Below are 6,414 nucleotides of genomic sequence, written 5' to 3'. Positions count from 1 at the left end.
TCCACTCTGTCTCCCCCTCCTCCACCCTCCCCCTCTCCTCCCTCTCAAACCCCCCACTCTCTCTCCACTCTGTGTCTCTCACTCCCCCTCCTCCACCACTCTCTACAACTCCTCCTGCACTCTCTCTCTCTCTCCCACCACGCTCTCTCTCCCCACGCTCTCCCCGCTCTGTCCACTCTCCCCACGCTCTCTCCCCACTCTCCCCACTCTGTCTCTCTGCTCACTCTCCCAACTCTCTCTCCCCACGCCCTCTCCCCACTCTCCCCACGCTCTCCCCACGCTCTCCCCACTCTCCCCACTGTGTCTCTCTGTCTCTCTCTCTCCCCACTCTCCCCACTCTCTCCCCACTCTCCCCACTCTGTCTCTCTCTGCGTGGCGGAGGGGTCAGTGAGTCGCCTTCCTTCGACCCCCGAGGAACCGCGGGGGGGAGGTGGCCAAAGAAGATCGAGGTGGACGCCGATTGTGGTGGTGGTAGTGGTGGTTGTGCTAGTGGTGGTGGTGGTTGTGGTAGTGGTTGTGGTGGTGGTGGTTGTTGTGGAGCCGACGTTGTCGATATCGGGCATTCGAGGAGAAACTCGAAGCAGCAGCAGCAGCAGCAGCGAGGAGACCCTTTCGCCAGAGGAACAGCAGAAGAAGGGGTAGAAGGCGGCGGTGGCGGTGTGGGATTGGAACTTTTGCCGGACCGCTCTCGACGAGAGAGAGGAGAGAGAGAAGGGGACCCAGCGAGTTCCCGTGACCCTCGGTTCGGGGGAGTTCCTGGGGAACCACGTCGGCTTCGTCTCGAGAGGTATTTGGCGAAAGAGCGCAGTACACACACAGTACACACACAGTACACACACACAGCATACACAGCATACACACAGTACACACACACAGTACACACACAGTACACAAAGTACACACACAGTACACACAGCACACACACACAGTACACACAGCACACACACACAGTACACACACAGTACACACACAGTACACACAGCATACACACAGTACACACACAGCATACACACAGTACACACAGTACACAGTACACACACAGCACACAGTACACACACAGTACACACACAGCACACACACAGCACACACAGTACACACACAGTACACACACAGCACACACACAGTACACACAGTACACACAGTACACACACAGTACACACACACAGCACACAGAACACACACAGCACACACAGTACACACACAGTACACACATAGCACACACACAGTACACACACAGTACACACACAGTACACACAGTACACACACACAGCACACAGTACACACACAGCACACACAGCACACACAGTACACACACAGCACACACACAGTACACACAGCATACACACACAGTATACACAGCACACACACAGCATACACACAGTACACATAGTACACACACAGAATACACACAGTACACACACAGTACACACAGTACACACACAGAACACACAGTACACACAGTACACACATCACACACAGCACACACACAGCACACACAGTACACACAGTACACACACAGAACACACAGCACACACACAGTACACACACAGCACACACACAGTACACACACAGCACACACAGCACACACACACAACACACACACAGTACATACACAGTACACACACAGTACACACAGTACACACACAGCACACACAGTACACACACAGTACACACACACAGTACACACAGCACACACAGCACACACACAGTACACACAGAGTACACACAGCATACACAGTACACACAGCACACACAGTACGCACAGCACACACAGTACACACACACAGTACACACAGAGTACACACACAGGACACACAGTACACACACAGGACACACAGTACACACACAGTGCACACAGAACACACACAGCATACACACACAGTACACACAGACAGCACACACACAGTGCACACAGTACACACACAGTACACAGTACACACACACAGTACACACACAGCACACACACACAGTACACACAGCACACACACAGTACACACACACAGCATACACAGTACACACACATCATACACACAGTACACACACACAGCATACACAGTACACACACACAGTACACACACAGTACACACACAGTACACACACAGCACACACAGCACACACACACAGCACACACACAGCACACACAGTACACACACATACAGTACACACAGCACACACACAGTACACACAGCACACACAGTACACACACATACAGTACACACAGCACACACACAGTACACACAGCACACACACGGTACACACACACAGCACACACACACACAGTACACACAGCACACACACACAGTACACACAGCACACACACACAGTACACACACAGCACACACACAGTACACACGCACACAGCACACACACAGTACACACACAGTACACACACAGCACACACACGGTACACACAGCACACACAGCACACACACAGTACACACACACACACAGTACACACACACATACAGCACACACACAGTACACACACCACCACGCCCGGCCGCCTTTGTCTCCCCGGTGGCGATGTTTTTACACACCGCCGCTCCAGGTATTCATTTGAGGCTGAGTCGACCTAGGGGAGGAGGCCCAGGACCGGTCCAGATAATCGTCACAGCGTGCGTTGGTGGCCGTGAGCGGGAATCGTACTCGGGTGGCCGGGTTCGTAGCGCAGCGTAGCGCTAACCGCTGCACCACCGCTCCTTACAAAGACAAAGGTCCCCCGTGTAGCCTCTAACAGAGACACTCACACAAAGACAAAGGTCCCCCGTGTAGCCTCCAACAGAGACACTCACACAAAGACAAAGACAAGATCCCCCGTGTAGCCTCTAACAGAGACACTCACACAAAGATAAAGCTCCCCCAGGTAGCCTCTAACAGAGACACACACACACAAAGACAAAGATCCCCCGTGTAGCCTCTAACAGAGACACACACACAAAGATAAAGATCCCCCGTGTAGCCTCTAACAGAGACACACACACAAAACAAAGATCCCCCGTGTAGCCTCTAACAGAGACACTCACACAGACAAAGATCCCCCAGGTAGCCTCTAACAGAGACACACAAAGACAAAGGTCCCCCAGGTAGCCTCTAACAGAGACACTCACACAAAGACAAAGATCCCCCAGGTAGCCTCTAACAGAGACACACAAAGACAAAGGTCCCCCGTGTAGCCTCTAACAGAGACACACAAAGACAAAGGTCCCCCGTGTAGCCTCTAACAGAGACACTCACACAAAGACAAAGCTCCCCCAGGTAGCCTCTAACAGAGACACTCACACAAAGACAAAGCTCCCCCAGGTAGCCTCTAACAGAGACACTTACAAGGGCAAAGCTCCCCCAGGTAGCCTCTAACAGAGACACTCACACAAAGACAAAGATCCCCCAGGTAGCATCTAACAGAGATACTCACACAAAGACAAAGCTCCCCCAGGTAGCATCTAACAGAGATACTCACACAAAGACAAAGCTCCCCCAGGTAGCATCTAACAGAGACACACACACAAAGACAAAGCTCCCCCAGGTAGCCTCTGACAGAGACACTCACACAAAGACAAAGCTCCCCCAGGTAGCCTCTGACAGAGACACTCACACAAAGACAAAGCTCCCCCAGGTAGCCTCTAACAGAGACACTTACAAGGGCAAAGCTCCCCCAGGTAGCCTCTAACAGAGACACTCACACAAAGACAAAGCTCCCCCAGGTAGCCTCTAACAGAGACACACAAAGACAAAGATCCCCCGTGTAGCCTCTAACAGACTGTTGGGGCAAGTGCTGTTAGCGAGCTCCTAACGAAGGCTGCCGGCACTGTGGCACACGAGGGGGTACGGGGTGGCCAGCCGGCTCTGCGCACGTCCGCCTTTGTCTCCCCGGCGTGTCGGATAATCGTCGGCTGTTCGTAGCGCCGACCGTAGCGCTGACCGCTGCACCACCGCTCCTCCACCCACCACCACCACCAATCAAAGATCCCCCATATAGCCTTAACAGACTGTAGGGGCAAGTGCTGTTAGCGAGCACCTATGAAGGCCGAAACGGTACACGAGGGGGTGGGTGGGCCAGCACCACGCCCGACCGCCTTTGTCTCCCCAGTGGCGATGTTTACACACCGCACCAGGTACTCATTTAAGGCTGAGTTGACCTAATACCACCACCACCACACGCACGAACACGCGCGCGTACCTCCTCCACGCGTTGCGGGAACCCATCGCGAGTGGAGCGATGGGTCACATCTTCTTGGTTCTTTCGGTAAAGCCTACATGTGTAGTAGCTGCACATGTAGCTACTACTACACGTGTAGTAGGAGCTACACATGTAGTAGCAGCTACATGTAGTAGTAGCTACATGTGTAGTAGCTACTACTACTACTACACATGTAGTAGTAGCTACACGTGTAGTAGCTACACGTGTAGTAGCTACACGTGTAGTAGCTACATGTGTAGTAGCTACATGTGTAGTAGTAGCTACACGTGTAGTAGCTACACGTGTAGTAGTAGCTACACGTGTAGTAGCTACACGTGCAGTAGCTACACATGTAGTAGTAGCTACACGTGTAGTAGCTACACGTGCAGTAGCTACACATGTGTAGTAGCTACTTTTGTGCTACTGGGATCATCCGGCACTGCCCCAGAGTGCACCTAGCCTGGCACGGGTGCCCGCGGCGACGTCACCGCCGCCACGTGCGTTGCAAGTGGTGCGTGTGCTGAACTCATTTTGTTTGGTCCTGTCGGTGAAGCCACGTGGACAGTAAAAAATCATCAACATATCACGACGTTTCGATCGCAACACAAGCAATCGGTGGCTTTACCGAAAGAAACTAAGAATATGGATTCCCGCAGTCAAGATTTGTGCCGAACTTCTTTCACGCCGTACGCATATAGAGGAGTTGTTAGTGAGTAAGGAGTTGTTAGTGAGGAGTTGTTAGTGAGTGAGGAGTTGTTAGTGAGGAGTTGTTAGTGAGTAAGGAGTTGTTAGTGAGGAGTTGTTAGTGAGTAAGGAGTTGTTAGGAGGAGTTGTTAGTAGGTAAGGAGTTGTTAGTGAGTAAGGACTTGTTAGTGAGTAAGGAGTTTCTTCATGTCCAGCCTCACCCGAAAACGGATCGGCTACGAACCTTAGGGGACCGTCCATAAATGACGTCACGCACCTGGGGGGGGGGGGTCAGACATTTGTGACGATGTGTGACGAGGGAGGGGGTGGGGGTTGAGAAATGTGACGTCACATCAAAATGCGCAACTTTAAATAAATATACGATTGTTATAACAACACTGATTGTTTATAACAACACTCAACTACAACATCAGAGTGCAGTGCCACATTAAATACGCACGACGATGACAATAGTTTCGATGTAAAGCTTTCGTGACTGCAGGGATTCATCTTCTTGGTTCTTTCGGTAAAGTCACGTAGAAGGGAAATAATAAAATAGTGAGAATTGTATTTTATTATGTTTAATTTTTATTATTTTATTTTTTCCCTTTCTACGTGACTTTACCGAAAGAACCAAGAAAATGACAATAGTTTAAAGCGATTTGAAGCGTGTTTTATTTTCAAAATGGAAATTTTTGTTTTGGGGGGGGGGGGGGGGCAGAGCTTTGTGATGTCATACTTGAGGGGGGGGAGGTCTGACTTTTTGTGACGTCATGTGACGATGGGGGGGGGGGGGGGTAAAAAAATCGTCAAAAATCGCGTGACGTCATTTATGGACGGCCCCTTCAACGGCAATCGAGTTGAAACCCTAAAAGTCAGAATCGTAACCTCCCCCGCCCCGACTCCCATTCCTCTATCGAGAATTACAACCTCAAAACTCCCTGCGTCCACACAACGGCGAATTCCTGAGACCCGATGTCACCCACCCCCCCCAATACCGATTCTAATCCCCGAGTTTCAAACGCCAGCTCAATCCACGACCGCCCGACTTGAAACCCTTAAAGTCAGAATCGTAACTCCCATTCCTCTATCCAGAATTACGACCTCAAACTCCGTGTATCTCCATTTTCAGCGAATTCCCCAGACCCGATGTCACCCCACCCCCCAATACCGATCCTATTCCCCGAGTTTCAAACGCCAGCTCAATCCACGACCGCCCGACTTGAAACCCTTAAAGTCAGAATCGTAACTCCCATCCTTCTATCCAGAATTACGACCTCAAACTCCGTGTATCTCCATTTTCAGCGAATTCCCCAGACCCGATGTCACCCCCCTCCAATACCGATTCTAATCCCCGAGTTTCGAACGCCAGCTCAATTCACAACCGCCCGAGTTGAAACCCTCAAAGTAAGAATCGTAACTCCCATCCTTCTATCCAAAATTACAACCTCAAACTCCGTGTATCCACATTTTCAGCGAATTCCCCAGACCCGATGTCACCCACCTCCCCCCCTCCAATCCCGATCTTAATCCCCGAGTTTCAAACGCCAGCT

The 6,414-nt window shown here is 51.2% G+C and overlaps 1 protein-coding gene across 1 annotated transcript in view; it reads left to right on the top strand.

Annotated features, from left to right (window-relative positions):
* Positions 1–205: 205 nt before the first annotated feature.
* The window catches only part of LOC144952354 (lysophosphatidic acid receptor 1-A-like), a 61,305-nt gene continuing 55,096 nt past the window's right edge, over positions 206–6,414 (top strand). Inside the window, exon 1 of the mRNA XM_078882736.1 lies at positions 206–787. The gene's annotated coding sequence lies outside the window, so the exon portion shown is untranslated. The remainder of the gene's footprint in view (positions 788–6,414) is intronic.

This window comes from Lampetra fluviatilis, chromosome 3 (genome assembly GCF_964198595.1).
Source record: "Lampetra fluviatilis chromosome 3, kcLamFluv1.1, whole genome shotgun sequence".
Taxonomy (NCBI): Eukaryota; Metazoa; Chordata; class Hyperoartia; order Petromyzontiformes; family Petromyzontidae; genus Lampetra; species Lampetra fluviatilis.
This window is presented reverse-complemented; position numbering and strand designations above follow the sequence as displayed.